Source organism: Ixodes scapularis, unplaced genomic scaffold, assembly GCF_016920785.2.
Source record: "Ixodes scapularis isolate PalLabHiFi unplaced genomic scaffold, ASM1692078v2 PGA_scaffold3__209_contigs__length_174095766, whole genome shotgun sequence".
NCBI classification, from domain to species: Eukaryota; Metazoa; Arthropoda; class Arachnida; order Ixodida; family Ixodidae; genus Ixodes; species Ixodes scapularis.
Window position 1 is genome coordinate 66,913,622 of NW_024609868.1, and position 21,920 is coordinate 66,935,541.

Here is a 21,920-nt window from a genome sequence, read left to right on the forward strand (position 1 = left end):
TAATGTTCCACTAACTTGGAGGCTACAAGCTTGTAAGAAATCAGTTTCACAATTTACGCAATAAATTGTGGCAAATTAGATGCAACAATTTACCTTCTCTAAAAGTAATTGACTGTTCTGGCGCGTTTACGATTGCGGATTCGCGGAGGGGATCCGCACAGGCGGTAAATGGATTGTGGAGCCGGATGGCGAAATCGACTCGTCCCTGGCGGAAACTCTGCATATGGGTCCCGGACTCATCCAGATTATCCGCAAGCTACTAGTCAAATTCGCCACCCGGCTTCAAAATCCACTTTCCGCCTCTGCGAATCCGCCCGCGAACCCGCAAGTGTAAAACCGCAATTACGCCTAAAAGTAATCTGTTACTTTAGCAGCGCTCCTTTTAATTACATTGACATAGGGATAACAACTGTAAGATAAGAGTCCAAGTTTTTTTTAGATGTCCGGGTTTTTGTTATTAGTGTTTGAGACGCCCGTGAGAATATTGCAATCTTTTCCTTTCACTCAAGGTTTGCCGCGCTGTCACCTGGGGAGCGCTTACGAACATCCTAAGCTTGCGAATTAGTACTGAGCAATATAAACGTCGCGTTGTAGATAAACATCCGTCGTTGGGTTTTGTGTCAAAACTCTGCATTCCAGCGAATTGCGCCATGACCTTACCTAGAGCACACTGTTTCTCCCATGGTAGTGCGCGAACAACTTGACGAATGGAGTTTCTGCAACATACAGCGCAAAGACGCATTTTAGGGGAAAACAACTCGAGGGTAAGGGGATGCTAAGGAAGGCCTTGTCCATCCCTAGAATGCCACCTGACAATGCCTTTTCTCTCAAGCTTATTATAACTGTTTTCTAAGATTAAAAAACAACAACAGTATTATGTTTATGAAGCAATTATATCTATGACCAAATTCCCACTTGTTCCCTCTGCAAAGCAAAATGTGCCAAAATAAAATAGATCCGTAATTTAAACAAGTAATGTTGCTATTTCAGAATTACCGCTGAAAATACGTAATTAATTTGTTACGAGAGTTAGCATTTTTATTTAATTGTAAGAAACAGATGTACAATTCTGGTTCGAAATTTATTGTAAAATCGAGTATTTCGATTTTTGAGTCTCTTGGTAATTTTTTCGCATCTGAAAAACAAGCTCTTCATTGATGTTTATACTTTCAATTACTTATTCTGAATATCTCTGTTTAAATCGGTATTTTTTGACAATTAATCTGGAAATTTTATTGGAAACAAATTTATCTTTGAATTGATCGGACTGCTGCTGAGCGCTCTGTCGAGCCTTTCCTTGATATTGTTTGTTCTTTTCCATTATTAAAAAAAAAACATATAACATATAAAATGCTGTTCAGAGAGCCACATAAAAGAATGTCCCGATGTGACGTAATATAAAAATGTACCGCCAAGTTAAATATGGAAAGATGAATCTAGCATAGAATCAGTTCAGTACCAAGAACGTTCTGTAATAATTGAGAGGTGTAGAGCGCACCTCCAAAGTTTATTTAGCGCTAAAGGTGTGCGAGCTCCCGTATTTCTGGCTTTATAGGCTCTGAATATTTTAATGAAAGCATGAACGCGATAACCTAGCTAAGCGAAGGCTTTTTCTGAAAGTACTGTCAGAAAGAAGAGTAGGCCTAAGGCTGCTTGTATATGGTTGTTCCTCATACACCGCTGTACTGATGACCGCCACGATGTGTGCATTGACACTGTGTGGCTTGCATATCGACGCTCGAATGTTCCGTAGTGTTGTGGAAACAATTGCTTTAACTGGGTATTGAAGATTTCAGTGCTTACTATGACGGCAAGAAAACTGCTACCTTGGTTCCAAACGTTACAGTCCGCTCAACCAAATCGAGCTTGCCAAGGTACGCGATAAATGGTTAAAACAACCGTCCATCTCATGTTTTCATGAAGAGTACTATCTGCGCAGTTCCAAATCGAATGTATTTGATCTAATAAATTAGCACAATATTGAATTGGGTTGCTTTGTACATTCTTTTATGTGGGTAAGAAGACGCGACATCACATGATGTTCAACAATATTAATCAGAAATGGAATACCTGAGCCCTCGATATAACGTGTTCCGCATAGATGGTAACTGTCAATATTTTTTATTCAGAGTTGGTCTCCTCAAAGAACCAAATACTAAGGTATCAGTAGCCTAAACACCATAGTTGAAAACTCTAGCACGTGTGCTTCATTTGCAAAAAAGAAAAAATGTTAAACTGTTTTTTTTTTTGTTTTTGTTTTTTTAAGTTGAAACCTTACTTAACGTTAAATTGTATTTTATATTTTGCCATCCGGAGAGGTTTTCCATGTAGCACTGTTTTATGGGCGCCGAATTTAGTTTTAGTGTCATAATTTAGGGCCTTAAAAAGACCGGAGGAGCCACACTAGAACCAAACGTGTCTTTCTTTGGCCACAGTTTGGGTATCTTGGACATAATTCGCCAACCAATCGTCAAAGTTAGGCTTTACTGCTGGTAGTTTGGCTGTCATCGGGCATCGTTGAGCCTAATAAATCACCAAACAAGTGTCAGAGTCAGGTTTGATTTTCTGATTGTTGGGTATTCACTTGCAACTTTGGGTCGAAATTCACAACAAATGCCAGATTTAGGCGTCACCGCTGATCTTTCGCTTAACATTTGCCAAGTTGGAATCTAATAGTATGGCACTTCGAGAATTACATGGCATGCCGGAAAAAGCCATAGGAACAAAAAAAAAAAACGCACTTTAGGGCTACTTAAAGCCTTGGAACAAGGCCATATTATCTTCAAGTCAAGGTTTAGGATCGCCAAGCTCGTCCAAGTTAGGCGTTTCTCTGGCGTGCTACCTGAGTTGGGCACATTCGCAGAACTCCAGGTTCTGTTTCAGTATTTGAACAACGTCAAAGTTTGTATGCCAAGGTTATGCGGAAAGTCCAATGTCTGGCGACCTTTGTGAAATTGGTCTTTGTACACAGAAATAAGAATTTTAGCATTTTATTTAGGATACAAACCTTCAAACAGATTACAGTTTTCTAATACACCAGAAAGAAGTGGGGACCTTTTCTTTGTTTTTTGTATAAGAACTGGTGTGAGGCCAAACAAATCTGCTTGGTTCAGGCTCCGTTCTCCTCGCGTTTCTATAACCGGCGGCACGCCCCTGATTGCTGACTAGGATTTCAACGGCAGTTGAACAAACGGTTATAAACCGTTGCTATATTTTGCCGACGTCTGTCTTTGAAGATATTAACACTTGCGTTTTTTATTTATAGGGATATAATGTTTGTTGAGAAAAATATTTCCGGTTGCGCTAAAAAGCTAATGTCACTAAGCCATCCGATTGGAGTGCGATTAAGTGCGTGGTAGATGGCACATACACAAACTTAGTCTGAGCATAACGCGACTGCCGAAGTTGCGATTGAGGCCCTGCGACCGGAACTTAGTGATGGTGGTTGACCTTGGTACTATTGAAGTTGCACACGGTTACAATATTAGATTGTGATATAAAATTCATATGAACGACGTGTTTCCTTTTTTTATTGGGGGAGGGGGGGGGGGGGAATGCAATAAAGAGCGATTTGAAGGTGTGTGTTGCTTTGTGTACGCTTTGTTAGTTTCTTTGTTTAATTAATTTTCACGCTTAGTTTAAATAGTCTGTCAGTCAAGGCGTATGTAAATGCCAATTGTTGTCAGACGCGGGAGAATTGCTCCTGTATCGCTTTAATTTAAGGAAACTTATATACTAACGCGATAGCATTAAGGAGCTCGTGTCGCAGAAAAGCCGCCCTCGGTGGCGTGGCATAAAAGCCGACCTCGGTGGCGTAACACGCAAATCCTGATTCGTCGATAGGGTGTGGGAACCATGGGGCTCCCTATACACCTATTTAGGCCTAGCTTCAAGCAGGCCGTGGGAGTTTTCACCACCAATGGTGGTGGCTACGCGTATACGAGAAACCGAGGCCGTATTCCCCGAACTCCCTCGCCCATTTGTGGTGAATGATGCGCCGGCACACCCTTGGGAGTGATCGTGGAGGCGTCCCGTTTTCGGGTGACCTATTACCGGCCACACCGGGCGCGTACATTTCCCGCAGGCTACATGATCTGGCCACATCCAGTAGCCGGGACTATTGGCTGGGGGGAGCTACGCTCGACTGAACATTCATCGTTATTTTACAGTTCCCCCTTCCCGTGATCTTGCCAGTTGCGGCAGCGCGGCTTCCCCCCCCCCCCCCTCCCCCCCCCCCCCCTCTAGGCGATACTGTTGATCAAGTCAGCGCCTACCCTTTTTCTCTCTTTTGTACGGCCTACGGGCAAAGCCTGTGGCGCAAGCCAATAAACACGTTGTACGGTATCCCTGTGTTTGGTGTGGTCTCCCGTGCACCGGGGCCTAACGGCAGTCAACGAACGGTCCCGACCGCAGTCGCCAAAGCAGCGGACTACGGAGGTTGTGTTGCCTCACAGCAATCAGCAAGGTAAGTCGAAACCCAAGTTTTGCTCCGGCGGGTTACGGAGTGGGTACTTGACTCACTCATAATTTTGGGGCAAGCTAGAAGCCCACGAGGGTCATGACGTCGCAGCCACATGACCTCGCGCGGAAATGTTAATCAATCCACAACGCTCGCATGAAACATGACGTCACGCGTGGATTGAAAGTGATAAAAACCTGACATGGTAATGCGAATTAAATGTCGCAGTATGTCTCAAATGATTTCCCTTTAAAAAGCGATTAATTTGCCTTAAAGAAAACATTCAATAATTTTAGGCGGCATTCGAATCAACGGCCTACGCAAGCGGTGTGAATCTGGACGTCAAGAGAGCCTTCTACAACGTGAGCCACTTGTTGATTCTTTATAGCCTGGCCTCGACCAACTGTGAACAGCGAACCTACCAACACTTTCGAAACCTCCTCTCATACCGCACAGCCCCCATAGGAGTCAAATCCATCCGCACGGATGTCCTTGAGGGCCCGGGAAACTGTACCCCACAAAGCTCCGTGCTGTCAGCGACCCTCTTTAATATATCGATGTTCAAGCTCCCGTGACAGCTAGAATGCATTCGACACATGAAACAGTCCCTGTATAAGGATGATTTGACCATATGGACGACCTCGGGCTCTTACGGTGTGGTCGGGTTGCCTTGCTGCATGCCCATCCGCGAGGAACAACACGAAGCCGGGGTTTCCAAAACGAGAAACTACATTTATTAAAGTGACATCGAAGGGTTGTTAGTAATAAAGTATAATAATGTCGGGCATGCGACCTACGGGTCTCTGTGCCGCCGGTCCGTCTCCCCCCTTCTGTGGGCGTGTCCCCCACTTTTATACACTTGCGCGCTTGTCCTTCGTGCGCTGTTTGTGCGCCCCGGACGTTCTTTACTCTGGGTGGTCAGCAGCGGCCTCTGGTGGTGGTGGCCGACTCTCGCTCCCACAACGGAGAGAAGCAGTCCTCGCTGTAGGAAGCCATCGATTAAGTACAGCAATACCCCAAGGCAGGCCACCCCAAGAGTGCCCCCAAAAAATCTCAACTCCTACTCGTACGCTCACGCAAGCGGAAACGAAACTCCGCCCTCAAACGACGACAGCAGACATACAACTTTACTTCGAGAACGGAAAACCCGTCCCGTGGTGGAGTGCACCCGCATACTTGGTCTTCACCTCCAGCACGACGGAGGGGCGACACACACTGCGCACCTCCTCCAAGAATCCGCGACCCAAATCGTGCATATGTCGGGAAGAATCACAAATCGTAAGCATGGCCTAAAGGGAGCAGACCTCATCTCTACGACCCAAGCTCTTATCATGAGCCGAATCACGTATGCAGGGCCGTACCGGAGCCTGATGAAAAGGGACGAGGAGAGACTGGACGTCATCATTTAGGAGGCATTCAAGATCGCCCTCGGACTCCCCCTTTACGCATCCACCGAAAGTTTACTCAACACGGGACTGTACAACACAAACCGCGAATAAGCCGAAGCCCAACTTGGAAACCAAGCAGTGTGACTAGCGACCACATCAACAGGTCTGCACGTACAACACTTTCTCGAATACACAGTATCGGAATCCATTAGAGACACACAACAGCTGCCCGTAGAAATCCACGAGATAATGCAGAAAACCCCGATTTCACGTAACATGAACCTAACGCTCCACGCGCAATGGCGCGCAGCCAGGACGAAAGCACTTGAACGCTGGTGAGAAGGGCGAAGCCTGCGACAGAGAGCACTGGAGTCCTGGACTGAGGGCCCCGCCTAGACCACAAATCTATTATGCAATTAATAAAGGTTTACTCCTCCTCATGGTCCTTCGGTTGCGAGCCAGACACGCCACTGACTAGGCCATGTCCGCTTTTATTTTCCTTATTGCCTTTTTTTTACAGGTTAATTTTTTTCATAAAAGATTAAAACATAAGCCAACTTAGCTAAATAGGAAACTGATACAGAGTCAATATGGTAAGAAATCTGTGAGGGTCGCAAGCTCTTCAACTAATGGCAGCCAGTCAGGCAGCCGTTGCTGCAGCTTCTAACTTTCTTTCAGGTAGCAGATGATTTGAACGAAATACATATGCATACGACGCACATTAACATCTGCGGGCTGTACCACCGCACGACACTGCCACAGACTATGCAGAGCAACGAGCATAAACATAACGTAGGGAACCGTGTTTTCACAGCCCGCAAACAAGCCCCACATTCCGTTGGGTGTTAGCGAGAGATCTTTTTTTTAAAGCTTTTCAAAAAATGTCCCCCCCCCCCCTTAAAAAAAAAACAAAAAAAAAAAAAACGCATCCCAGTTATTTAGGTATACATGCTTTATGGTCTCGGGTTTTTTACACAGCCCACAGTTCTCAGACCATGCTACTGGTGCGCCCTTGGACACTAACGAGACAGTGAGAGCCATTGTTTCACTGTGCAGTTTAAAGAGAAAGTGTTTGCACACGCGGGAAAATAATTTTCTCGACTCGTTTTCAAACGCCTTGTCCTGGTGCGGCACTATACAAAGATAGGTACAAAGGAGCGGGAAACAGCGTATCGGTCAGATCTCTTGACAGCCGTTTACGGGCACCCCTGGAAAATATTCTCGCGAAAACCGCGCTCTTAGGAACCTATGTGCGTCAATTACTTCCTTTAAACACCCTCGATTCAGGCCGCTGAAGCCACTCGACACCACAATAAACTCAGGCAGCGCGTCACGGCACCTGACTTGAATCACCGTACGTAAAAATGGGTCCCTTTGGTCTCGAAGAAATATAAACCTGTTCACGAGCTGCCTGATGAATATATGAAAAAGTTTGTTTGACTGATTTTGCTCCCAAACCTAATTTGATATAAAATCCGGAAACCCTCGCTGCATACGTTGAATGTTACATTGTGAGCGGTGCATCACATACAGCACTTAAAACAGCTGCGCAGCGAAAAGAAAACATTGCATACTGTGGCAACTGCAAATATAGTCAAACAGTTTCCCCCCACTTTCGTACTTAGAGCGCAAGGCTTCTGTTTCCTCGCGCAAATACTCCTCAATGTCTCGGTAGTTCTCCAAATGCACGCCAAGTTAACGCACGAGCGAGGCGGACCGGACAATACTTTCAAACATCGGCGCTGACGGCCAGTCGCCGCGCCAAAAACCGCTACACTTCTGCCAGTTCACTAAACTACACGTGTGTTCACGAAAAATCCTAGTTACTTCGATGGCTCTTTTCATATTTTCCTTATCGGTATTAAAAGTAGCTACATTATCCGCGTACGCCAGCAGACGAACTTCACTTGCTGGTAAACTAAATCCCTTCACATAACTATCGCGTGTAACACTTAAACAAAAAAAGCGCCAAGAAGATACAAGAAAGCAGCGGCGAAAGTGGACAACCGTATTGCACTGATGAAAAAAGGAGAATTTATTGGCTAACACGTTTGTTGATAGCTAAACTGGTGGCGCAGCTGCTGTTTGCCATGCGCACGCCAACACACAAAACTAATCCAAAATTAACATGCTTCAAAATAGAAAAATATAATATCGTGTGACACCCGATAAAGATCTTTTTCAACGTCTTTCTGTAACACTGCAACCTTTCGGTCCATAGCGTCACAGCCTTCTAAGATGGAACGAGCAACATGCACATTCGGGACAATACTTCTCCCGTTGATACGACATGTTTGAGGCGGACCGACTATAATACTTATAACAGTCTGTAACCGTTCTGTTAACACTTTCATTCAAGTTTTGTAATCAACATTGGTAAGTTTCATACGACCATGTGATCCTACTTGGCATAGCTTCGCGTGATCTTCACACCTGGGAATTAAAAACGTATGGGTACATAAAAAGGACGGAGGCAAAGCTTTAAGACCATGTACGCTTCACTAAACACACTAAGCAATTAAGGAGCAATTTGTTCTTTGAAGAAATTATAAAATTACGTTTTCAGACCATCGGTTCAGTCGATTTTTCAGGGTTTCAAATAGCCTATCGCTTATTTAACTTCTCACAACAGTATTGGATGCTCTAGTTTTTCTCTAACAACATCCTCTAGCCTCGTTATTAATGTTAGATAAAACTCTTCAAACTCCGTAAACTTCGGCGCGCGATAACTGAAAAGCTGATAAACGCGCTCAATGGTTTTTGTCACTAGAGGGCACAGATTTCGCTTATTTCATTTCCATGTACGTTCCTCTTTTGCATTCCCAATGCTCGTTTCGTTAATATCTCGCTAAGCGATAACCGCCCCAAACGCGATCGCACCATGACTCCCTTACCCCCCATTCACACTGGAAGCGGATCCGCGTTCGCGAAGCGGTTGAGAAAGCGGTTGTATAAAGATCCAGTGCAATTGCACGCGCATTTGATGTCATCGTGTGCGCGTGAAATTGTACTGAATCCTTATACAACCGCGTTCGCAACCGTTTTGCGAACGCGGATCCGCTTCCAGTGTGAATGAGCCCTTATATGCGTTCGGTATCGAGAGCAATGAGTTGTTTTATTAACCTGATTATGTCGCCTGAAAACAGGCCCGGTGAACGGCATGCTTGGAGCATCAACTCATGTAGCAGCCGCCTTAGCTATCTTATATGTTTCATTTCCTTGTGTTAAAAAAAAAAATAACTTGATCTTTTGATGGTACTCATTTTTATCTCTTGTATAAAACGCTGCCATTTTGCACCAATACCACCCTCTGCACGAGTCAAAGAGCCGAGGCTTTCTCGAACACTATCAACGAAGGTTTTGTCATCTAATGGCTTGGTATTAAATTTACACAATTTCCAACTGAACTCTTAGTTAGCTTCCCGAGAACAGTACAGCATAAAAGCAACGAGGCAGTGATCGCTAACAGGCACGTGTACCACTGCGTAATTTTTTCTCATCGCAATAAGTTCGAGGGAACGTAGTCCCTGTCTAAACGCTCATGGCCAGCTCTCTGGAAGTACATAAACTGTAAGCACCGTGCCCTTGTTGCGTAGTGAGCAACGTCCTCCAGTCCACACGGCTGTGTCATATCGCACAAGGATTAAGAACTGGCATCTCTCTACCGTGCTTCGTTCGATCTATCATCTGGTGCACAGACGCAGTTAAAATCACCCAGCAGAATGACTAGGCAACTGGTTAGAACATAAAAACATAAGACGCGAATGGCAGAACTACAGAAAGAAAAATCGCAAATTACTATCTTACCCGAGTCACAACTAATCACGTGTTCAACCGTTCCAATAGACTTTTTAAGGAACACCAAACACCCTCCGGAGGTCCCAACTGCGTGACTAACGCACACATTGTTTATTGTGACCGGAAAGGCTGCACCATGTTCCCGTCCGGTCTTCACTTTTATCTTTGATTGCTGCACTGCAACAATCATTTCGAGGTCTTTATCTCAAAAAGTAAATCGGCTGATATTGCCTGCGCCTGGACCATAGATCCCGCACAGTTATAGTACCCATACGTTGGGATCTTTCAAGCATAGGCTTTAACTGGTCGTCCGGTGGAGAACACAGAACTTACGAGGTCATGCAGTGACGTGCCAAGGACACTTACTGCGTCTCCTTTTTCTTACGCGTTAAAGGCGCAGACTGGGCCTTGAAGTGTCCTATCTTGCCACACCACTCACGTTCAAGGCGTCTCAGCGGAGCCTCCCTCGCGCTTGGAGATGGGTCCTCCAGCGTCCGTTTCGCGCTTCCTGTCACGACGTCCATGGCGTTGATCTAGCTCCCGTCCTTAGAGGCCACTGTGTCCTCCAGCTGGTTGGGTGACTGTGTGTCTCCACACAGTCACACAGTCTCCGTTCAACAAACGTTCTCCGTTCACACAGTCTCCGTTTCTTGAACGGGCACAACGCCGTGGCTCCCCTCGGTGGCCATCTTTCCATTCGGTGCTCTGTGCGAAGGCTCCGGTGCCACCGGTCCGGGTATGAAGCTGGCGCTGCCGCCTCATTCCGTGCTTGCTAGGCCAGTGAAGTCAACGGTGGCGCTGCCATCTCAGCCTCGTCCTCGTCCATCACCAGCTCGTATTCTGCCGTGTCCGCGTCGCTGCCGGTGACGCAGGCGTAGTATGTAAGTCTTGACGCGGTCCTTGATTTCATGCCCGAAGGCCCGCTACTCTGAGCACAGTGGCGCTCTGCAGACTCGACGGATAGAACCTTTGCGCCGGTAGCGCGGTCATATCGGTGCGCGTCCGGGGACGACGACCAGGACCGTTCTTCCGCCAATTCGAAGCTGGTGTGGGAGGCTCTCCAACGGTACACCTTCGTTCAACGTCATCCGCACAGCCAGCGCTGTAGACTCGATGTCTGCGAGCCTTGGACCTTCGAGGTCTCTCGATATATATATATAAACGCCGAGGACGTAGTTAGTCATTCCTAAAACAATTTTTCACGGCGCATTCTACAGGCGAGTATGTAGTAAGTATGTAGTATATATTTGATGCATCACATGCAACTAGTTTGAGATCATACTTGCTCTTGAAATTGCCGTTTTTTTTGTGTATTCAAAAGTTAAAACCTAAAAAAAGTGTTTTATTTTCTCAGGTCAGTGCTTTGAAAGGTTACTTGCTAAATGTAGCTGAGATAGTCTTGAGCAATAACAATATATATAATATGAGATGACGCGCCACGGTCACTGCCGCAATTTGGAACTAGCGCGGGCCCTAAGTCAGCAACGGCTGTCGTCTATCCAGTTAAGCGATATCGAAACTAATAGTACACAGAGAGCTGGCCCAAAATTGAGTCCGCCTAAACGAGTGGCGACGATGGTCTAATCGGTTAAGGCCAGTCTTGTACACGTTACTAAAAAAAAGTAATCGATTACAATTACTATTACTCTTGGCTAAAAAGTATTCGATTAGATTACTTGATTACTCGACGGCGAAAGTAATTGGACATTACGTAAATAAGTAATCGTTACTTTTCCGATTACTTTATTGTGCGAAGACTTACATCTTTAGCGCTCAGAGCAATGAACTACTTCCAACCTATATTTCACATTTGCACAAGTACTGAAGAAGAAAAACTGGCTCCCTCTTCGTGGTCGTTGAACCTTCACAATGCGGACACAAGCATAGAATCCGTTTGAAGACGTTTAATAATTTGGGCGTTCGCCAGTGTGTGTGTGTGTGGGGGGGGGGGGGGGGGGGGGGAAGCGGAGGGGGTTCTAGATCTTGTTAAGCTTGAGCAAGGGTTGTCGCTCAAAGTTTGCGTCGCTCATTTTATTATTCACATGTCGCTCAAAGTTTGCGTCGCTCATTTTATTATTCACACGAGCTCGCATGTTATACAAAAGAGCAGCAGCTCCAGGATTTGAAACGGATCATGTGTAGTATCCATTAGCGAAAGAGATCGCCCCGACCACTTTTCAACTCCAAACATTGCTCGTCAGAAAGACCACGTAGGGGAAATGGGGAAATATTTCAACTGCCTTTGTTATATTTTGCATCCGCTTTAGGCATTCTTCGGTTCTGGTTCTCCTACGGGCTGCGAGTAGATACCCTAAGCAAGATTTTTTTTTTTTTTTTCTGTGTGTGTGTGCGTGAGGGGGCTAATTTGAACGAAGGACTCACAAAGCTACATTCTGCTTCCACAAACTTTGCCCTGAATGGCCTTTGTCACGCACTGGGGCTTGCCTGGGGATTCCCACTCCCAGTCCCAGCTCGAAAAAAAAAAAGAAAAAAAACGGACATTCCGCAGAAACTGTACATACAAAGGGGTTGGCCTGATTTCCTACAGCTCCGGAAAAATATTTCGTGTTTTTTGTTCGAAAAAAGATGCAAATTTTATTTTTGTCATTTCATAAAAAAAGTCGTTTGCCGTGGGGAGGGGGGGGGGGGGGGTGTCCCGTGGACAAATGTAACGGTTACAAGTAATTTTATTACTTCAAAAAGTAATCACATTACTCTTGTGATTACTGCCTAATAAAAGTAATCAAATGATTACAAAATTACTTTAAAAAGTAATCGATTACAAGTAATTTGATTACTTATAATGCCTACGGTACAAGTCTGGTTAAGGCGTCGCCCCGCACAGGTGAAGGTTGCGTGTTCAATTCCCGCTCCTGGCCCAACTTTTCGCCAGCTCTCTTTCCCTTTCCCTAACATAAATTCAATAATCACCTTCTCCCCTCTTCGTTCACAATGTTACTACGGCCGCACTTGTCAATCTTCACTCATTCATTTTAGATTTTACATTATATTTTGCAAGTAACCTTTCAAAGCTGTGACCTGCAAACATAAAACACATTTTTTTATGTTTTAACTTTAAGATAAATAAAATAAAGACGGTAATTTCTAGAGCAAGTATAATCTCAAACTAGTTGCATCTGATGCATCAAATATATATACATACTCGTCTGTAGAGTGCAAAATTGTTTTAGCAATGACTAAGTACGTCCTCGGCGTTTCCTAGGATCATCATAATTGATTTTCTTGTTGAGCTGCAAGTTATACATTCATCTAACAAGTGCAGCCCATGTTTTTTTTTTAGGTTTTTAAGCGAACAATGGACAGGAGCACCATCATATCGAGATCTGAGAAGGAAGGAGAAACAGTACAGGACCGGGTTTTTCGATCGCTAAATTCCACTTCCCAACTTTTCCTAATTAACGTATTTCACTACGTAGTCCGATAAACCCTAATTAGTATTTCTATTTCTGATGGAAAAGAGAAAATATAGGAGCGGGATGTGGAATTGAGAATACGTCATTAGGAAGCGAATCCGTGATTGAGCTGTATCAATATCAACGGAAACTCACAGAACTGGCAGATTATCGTACCTCGTGTATTTATAACTAAAATTCAGTTTGAAACAATCAGGCGCGTTTTTGGATAGTTAGGATAATAATGTGCTGGTATATGCTGCAAGTTAATTGCGGCCGACCCTCTACTAGTACAAGAGTCATGTAACGTTGAAACGTTTCTGTGGGATCAGACTAGGGCTGACGCAGACAAAAACTGGTAATGTCGCTTCCATGTTTCTAAATATATCTGACATGGGAAATCTCGCAAAATAGTGCCCAGACAATTGCTATTTTCTTTCGTCTCTTCAACATACGTGTGTATAAAGTGACTTCGATTCCAGGTGCTTGACTTGTAAGAAATTATTTCTATATATTGCCGCGCGCCAAATAGGTAGCGCGGCCGAAGCCTAACGGTTATCGGCCTTGCCTCCCACGCGAAAAGCCAGGGTTCGATTCCCGGGAGTCACGCGTCCTTTTGTTTATTCCTGCAGTTTAGTTTTCTGGTTTTCATATTTTCATATTTTTAGTATTTCATATTCTAGTTTTCATATTTTGGAATAAACAGGTACAGAATTATCAAATTTAAATATATACTCAAATTCGCCATGTTCCTTATTAGTGCAGGTATATCTACTACATATTTATTCCCTAATACACAGAACATACACCGAATAAATCAAACAAACTTCAACCTCGTTACAACACAGTCAAACAAAGTGCAAGAGGGCTTTGCTTGGAGCATGCAGTTTATTAAATTTAAATTTCATGCGAGCCATGCATCTAGTTTGCAGCATCTTACACAATCCGTATTTGCTATCTGTCGAGCGACATCGAGGGTGCACGTTGCCCCCAGAAGTGAGAGTTGAAGATCGATGCATCGAGCCATAGTTATAAAGCCAGATTCTGTCAATGCTTTGTTTATTACACACGCGCGAGTCGTTCTCCCATTTCCCTCAGAGTATATATTTTACGCAGATTTTAGGCTTAGGCGTACAGAAGAGTCTGCACCCCATGCTTGCTTCTCTAACCAATCAAACCTCAGATTTTGATCACGTGGTCACCCGTTCTCCGGGTGGGCACTGACAAAGGAAGCAGAGTCGCGTGATGGAAGACCGACGGCCAATTGGATGAGCACGCAAGAGGATTTCACACAGTTGCCAACTGTTGAACGAACGAAATATGAACGCAATCAAGTTCGGATTGGCTTAAAAAAAAAAAGATGCTTGCGTTTGCAAAGGTTGACGACGCAGCAGCGAGGATTGGGAAACGCTCTTGCTCAAACTGAAAAACAAAATGTGAGGAGATGGCGAGCGTTCGAAGCCTTCCAAATCCTACTGCACCCCGTTGCTTTATTAGGTGTTTGAAAAGTAATGGTATTCTGTGTATAATGTTGAAACGCTTATGCATACAATATGGTACACGGTTGGTTGACCTGCGTTGTTGTAAAGGACGCTGAATGATCCTGGGGGAAATAGACTGGGAAAGGCTAGACATATATTTTTGCCAATCCGATTGTAAAGAGAAAAGCTCCTTACTCTAAAAAAAATGACATAATCTCATAAATTTTTTGAAGCGCGATTGGAAGGATTTGGTCGTTCAGTTCATAACACACTGTCTTTTTAAGCGAAATACTTTTTTGTGAAATCCACGTGCAGGCTGTTTTTATTATGTCTACAATTGTTTAAAGAAGTGTATGTACGCCTACGCAAACTCGAGATGAGGAATGCAAATCCCTTATCATAACCGTCTTACTCTTCGTCTCCAGACATCAAGTAATACAAATATTCGCTCTGCATTTAAAATAAAACTAAATAGCTACGAAAAGAATCGTTCGCCAAACGTGTCAATTCTTTGACAGCATCTGCAATGAAAAATAAGAGATATCTGCCATCTGAGACATACAAACAAAGACTATATGGTATCTTCGACGTATCTTTCTTCGAGCAAGTTTTGTTAGAAATATATGTAAATAGCAACATTTGAAGCCTCCGCGACATGTATGCCTCCGGAATGAAGCAAGAAAAGAAAATGAAAGATGTTTGCAAATCTCTGTATTGCGAAACTGGAGCGTAACTTTCGAGGAGAAGGAGAGGAGGGTACAAAGGGGAGGGTATGCCCCTCCGCCTCTGTAGCCTCCCCTCCTCCTCTCCCATTCTTCCCCTCCTCCTCATCTTCCCCCTCTTCCTCCTCCCTTTCTCGTTTTCTCTCCCTGCCGCTGAATATTTTCATGGGTGAGGAGACCCGAAATCGTGAGGTCATTTTCCCCACTAAATTTAATGGGGAAACTGAATTGGTGTTGAGGTCACGTGACTTCGATTTCGCCGCTAAATTTATCGGGGAAATTTTACCATAATGCAGCTCGCGGTTATGCCGACGCTGATACGGACGCCGACGGCGACGAAGACGGCGACGCCGCTCATCCTGGGAACGGGCGCTTAAGAGCCACGCCCTCAAAGAAATAGACATTGGACAGAAAGGTGCAATCTCCTAGAGAAGTGCAAACAGTGTGGCAATTGAATCCTTTTCACACTTGCGGAAAACTCTTTTTGCCGCGGAGCGAAATCACTCTGCTGTAAAGATCGCGCCGTTCACATATTTTTGCGTCCTGCCGCGCTTTAATCGCTGGCACGAAAAAACACACCGGCCCCTGCGGTGCACAAAAAACTGCTCTCGCGGCTTCCTCTTGCCCTCAACGATTCCCTTCTACGCGTTATAAACTAGCTAATGGCCCACAATGCCGAGAAAATGCCAAACGTCCTCTCGCTGGGGGGTCGACAACGTAGTCATGAAACAAAGAGCCAACCGAAGACCGCGAGTGTTTGTACTAATTGCTCACGCCTATGCTTCTTAGTAAAATTATTCCAATGTACATTATTGTGGGCACAATTGTATTTGTTCATATTCATCTTGTCGACGAAAAAAACTCCAATAACCAGGTAATGCTTTAGCGTCGGTGAGTTTTTTTTTTGCCGACACAGCCAGACCAGCGAGCCGGCGCCATTTGCGCAATTTGGGAACTCCGACTTCGGTGGCAACTCTGGCAACTCGGGAGACTCAGCCAGGATGTGACGCCGGAAAACAAGTCCCATAGGCTTATGTGCGAAAACGTTTTCCGCGAAGAAGTCGGTGCCAGACCGACACTGCTGTCGCGGCCGAATATTCCATCGGCGGCGAGAGAATTTTGCCGCCCAGCGTCAAATTTTGCCGCCCAGCGTCGCGTGCTGCAGCCGGCAAATCTGCACGTTTTTTTTTTTTTTTTTTTTTTGCTTGACAATTGCAACGTTTTGCATATTGGTCCTACCCTGAGGTCTGGGGAGCATACGTACATTATAAACTTATAACCAATTACATTAATTTTTTAACGCTGTAAAACAGTCGAAAATACATGGTGTTTCTTAACAAATTCGTATAAATATATAAATGAAGTGATTGCAGTGAAACATTTCACGAAGGTGTCTTTAGGCGGTGGACATATCATGCTCAAATTTACTGATTGTACGTGTCGGGGAAAAGCCTGAAGCTACTCATGGATGGCACAAAATAAAGCGCAAACGCTTGAAAGCTTCATTGAAATGAACACCCGAAAGCACATATAGCAAATCCGAGCGTGTGTGGTAGCATCTTAAAATAATAGCATCATCCAGGCGGATTTTTACCGTTTCCATCTAAAGGGGGAAAAACAACAGAATCTTTTTTAAGCCTAAATTGTTTTCTTGAAACAGAAATTCATGACATTTCAGGATGATAAATGCATCGCCTAGAGACACCTTCGTGAAATGTTTGAATAAACTCCCTCATTTTGTCTATTTATACGATTTTTTTTTGTGGCAGAGGAGGAAACGAAAATTTCCTGTTAAATATATTGCACGTCTTTAGTAATCTGGAAAATCCCTCTTTAATCAAATCAAATCAAATCGTTTATTTTTCGTTTCAACAAAAAATGAGGGGAGGCCGGAGAAAAAAGCTGATAAATCAGCTTGACATAATCCTCGGCCACCTTACAGCGGCAGTGACAGCGACAATGAAACAATATACACTAAAAGTTAGGAATTGAAAGAGTTAGTGAAAATACAAAAGGGAGCGTCAGGAGCAATCGGTAGAAGTATTAAACATCATTGAGAAACTGACTTGAACTTTCTCTTTCGTTACACAAAGTTTGACATTCTTTGAAAAGCCTAAATTTCTAGAAAACCAATATCAACCCAAATTAAAAGTAGACACACTAAAAAAAAACAGAAAAAAGTTGCTTACAGAGAAGATCCTGACTGCCTATACAAATTGCAGAAATATGTAAAAAATAATAAACACAGTGCGAGTGATCTACAATAAAATATACACCAACAGCCAACATCCGAGAGCCGCGGTGGGAATATTGTATGTAATACAAAGTATACAATAATTCGAGGCAAATTAAAGTACATAATACAAATTAAGTGCGGCCAGCGCCGCGGAAACTTTCGCTTTCTTTGTCATGGTTGTAAGAAGCTTTATAATTGTTTAAATGATGCGTTATGTATATGTAGCTTATTACTTGACCGATGATTTAACAATTTTGGCAAGGTGCGCCTCAACATTTGATTTCCGTATGTAGTCCCTTTAGTGGTCCCCTGCCAGCATTCCCGCCTTCGTGTTTTGTACCCTGGGATATTTTTCGTCGAGTGTGATAATTTAGAAATTGCGTCATTGCGTTTATATGTTTGATTTTTGAACGTAGAAATGCGCCTATAGCTATATACAAATGAGCCTATGTTCTGTGCCGTCAGCGTATCTAACCTTCTAAGCAATTCTTCCGTGTGGAAGTGGTAAGGGGTGTTGTGGATTATACACAACATTCATTTATGAAGTTGATACATTTTGTTTAGGTGGGTCATTGTGGTCGTGCCCCAAACGAGATGGGAGAAGCTAATGCTTCTCCCATCTCGCTAATGCTTCTCCCATCTCGAGAAGTGTGCTTTCCTTATAAATCTGTTAGGTTGACCAAAAGAAATCGTAAACCATGGGTAACACCAGAGCTTCTTATTAAAATTAATAGAAAAAATGTTTTGTATAAAAAGTTTGTGGAAACAAGGGAGCCTGAACACCTTAAAGTTTTCAAATCATATCGAAATAGACTTACAAAGGAACTAAAAACAGCTAGAGCAAGGTACTTTAGTAACTACTTTATATCATCATCAATGAGGACAGACGTCACATGGAAAAAGCTTACCAATGTTCTAAATCGTTCACATAACATAAAACATATCCAAAAAATACTGAATGATAGGGACCTAACGGATCAAGCACTAGCAGACGCTTTCAATGATTATTTTGTAAACCTATCAAGAGATGATCCCGATACAAATGCTTGCGCGTATATCGAACACAGAAGTAGTAGCTCTATCTTTCTTCAGCCAGTAACTGATAATGAGGTGACACAAACATTTTTATCACTAAAGAATAGTAGCAGCTGCGACGCTGACGAGTTACAAATAGGTCCGATAAAATACGTTTTAGATCTCATATCGCCCTGTTTGACGTATATCTTTAATTTGTGCTTGTACAATGGGGTATTTCCCCAAAAAAATGCAGATTGCGAAAGTTAGCGTTCTCTATAAAAAAGGTGACAAGAATGATATAGGTAACTATAGGCCAATCTCAATTTTACCAGTGTTTTCAAAAGGCCTCGAAAAAATTCTACTTTCGCGTATGGTACATTTCGCAGATAAACACGGTTTAATCTCTCCATCACAGTTTGGGTTTCGCAAACACCGTTCCACAGAATTGGCACTCCTGGAGCAAAAAGAATACATCTTGAAAAGCTTCGAAGAAAAAAAAATGACTCTTGGTATTTTTATTGATTTCAGCAAAGCATTCGATCACTTAAATCACAGTCTGCTACTAAAAAAATTACAAATGTATGGATTTCGTGGACATGCATCAACTCTCATAACATCTTATCTTGCACATCGTAAACAGTACGTTCATATAAATGGTTATTCATCTGACATTAAACCCATTCTATCTGGCGTTCCACAAGGAAGCATATTAGGTCCCTTCCTTTTTAATTTATATGTTAACGATATTGTCAATATTAATAAAAGTGTTAAATACGTAATTTACGCTGATGATACAAGTTTATTTTTTACCGGTAACTGCTGTCAGGAACTAGCAATAAAGGCAAATCAAACGTTGAAAGACCTCGCTACTTGGAGTCAATGTAATGCTTTAAAAATAAATGATAACAAAACAAAAGCAATTTTATTTCGCCCAAAAAGTAAGAATGATTATATAACTACTGATATTGTTTTAAATGGAACCAAAATAGAGATTGTATCTAGTTTTAAGACACTTGGCGTTATATTCACGGATCGAATGAGTTGGGATGAACACGTAAATTATATTTCGGTAAAATTGTCACGAGTCGCAGGCTTAATGTATCGTCATCGCCATATTCTGCCCACAAATGTAAAATTAATTATTTATAATGCATTGTTTCTCTCCCACATTCATTATTCCTTCTTAGTCTGGGGTACTACTACAAATACAAATTTAAACAAAATACTTGTGATACAAAAGAAAATATTGCGAAGTATTTGTAACGTGTCATACGATCACCCTAGCGAACCTCTCTTTAAACGTTTAAATTTGATGCCTGTAAATAGATTATATAAATATCGTTTATGCATGACCTATAAATCCGAAGTACAAACAAATCTTCATGCCCTTAGTGAATTGGCGTCTCTCTCGCTAAGAGTAGCAACATATCCTACTCGAAACACGGAAATTTGGACGCTCCCTATTTGCAAAACTAACTACGGTGAACAAATGTTAAAGTATGCACTTCCTCGACTGCTTAATTTTCTTGTTACTCACAACATTGACCTTCCGACAACATCTGTAAAAAATCTCCGAGCATTTTTTTCTTTTCCAAATGTGATTGCTTAGTTGTCATGTTTCATAAACTAAATTTTTGCTGAATTGTATAATGCTTTGCTTGCATGTGCTTTGATTTTGTTTGCCTTTTATATATAGTCGCACCTTTTTTGTAATATTGTCCTGTTCTTATCTCTGAAATTGTTATCTTTTCTCTTGGTTTTCTTTTTGGATTACTTGTGCCACTGCTGCCATGTGTAAGGAGGGGGGGCCGAGGGCCCGTCAAGCTGCATGATGCAGCTTTTTTCCTCGGTCTCCCTCCGTCATTTGTGTTTTGACGGAAAATAAACATTATTATTATTATAATGTACGAGCAAAATAACGATCTATATATAAACTTCTTAACGAAGTGGCTTCTATATATTAACGAAGTGGCTTCTATATATTAATACAATGACGCCAGTTCATTTCGAAGCTTTATTTCCGACATGTGAGTCTCAGGACATGTGCCCATTGGAGATTACACCTAAGGTTTTAAGATCTTTAACCATTTCAATTGGTGAGTTATTTATCAAGAGATCGGCAGGCAGGCTAACCTTTCTAACAGCGATTACGAAAGGTGGTATTTACGAGCGCCGACTTGCTCTGTGCGAGCGGACGATTATCTAGTCAGGAGTTACACGGCGGAAGTGACGTCAGCGGCCTTATCACGCATACGCTGGGGCGCTACCGGGAAAAAAAAACGGATGTCAACAGCGCGACGCGCACAGTTGACATCCGGTAGTTGAGTTTAGCCGACAGAATCCAGTTCAATCCAATCCGACATTAGTCGTCGCGGCAATTTGGTCAGGTGTTTTTAACTTTGGTCATGCTTTATTTCTTGCGTTATGAGTTTCTCCAAGGCTCCACGCGAAAAAAACCTCGAGGTGAAAAATGGGACCAGACGGGAAAGTTAAGACTCTTGGATTCGATTCTACCTTACGTTGCTGTCATCCAGGACAAGTCGAAGGACCACGAAGTCAACATACAAGAAAAAAATGCCTGGAAAGTAATTGATTGAAACTTCAAAACGGAGTCGACGACGAAAGTTTCCGACATCGATCGTATCAGAGAACAATGGAGACGCATGAAGCTGACAGCAAAAAGTAATTGGAGGGATTACTCAAAAGAACTCTTGTGGACGGGAAGTGGTGCACCACCGAAGGAGCCATCCGACGTGAACACCACGATAAGAGGTGCTTTCCCTCAAGAATTTGTTAGAGACAGGAGTGCTTACGACGACGACGTGGAGATGGACGAAGAAACGTGAGTTCATCGAGTTATTCTACTTCGTTATTATAATAAATGTGAAACCCTAATTTTTGAGTTTTTTAGAACGACCGCACCAGAGCAACGTTTCGGCTGCGTCCAACAAGATTGTTCACTGGTGGACGAGGCCACACTGGAGCATGTATACCTACACCCGAGGAGTTGCTGCTCAGCACGTATGTCCTACTTTTAGGTGTAGTTAGAACGTTCAGAGCTTTGCTTCGGTCGAGCAGGCTTTATCAAACTTCATTGCACAAGATTCAAAATTGCCGAGCCATTTTTATTTCTTGATATTTTCTACAAAAAATGATGACGACGCAGATGGAAGAGTAAAAGAATTTCGCCAGTGCACACAAAAAGACGAATACATCCTTCCCCCCCCCCCCCTCCCTCCCGCCCCCCGCCTCAATTTATGAAGGTGTGAAGCGTTAATGTAGATGGTAGCTGCGAACATTAACTAACTAAGTATGGGTGCTAGCCAAGCAAGAAGAAGCGTGCATCTTGTGATAGAGGTTACTGTACTACCTGCAGCCAAGTGCCTGCGCCAGGGCCTGGAACATG

General features: G+C 43.2%; 1 pseudogene; it reads right to left on the bottom strand.

Annotated features, from left to right (window-relative positions):
• Positions 1-10,007: 10,007 nt before the first annotated feature.
• On the bottom strand, positions 10,008-10,751 carry LOC120847726 (annotated as a pseudogene).
• Between the last annotated feature and the right edge of the window lie 11,169 nt (positions 10,752-21,920).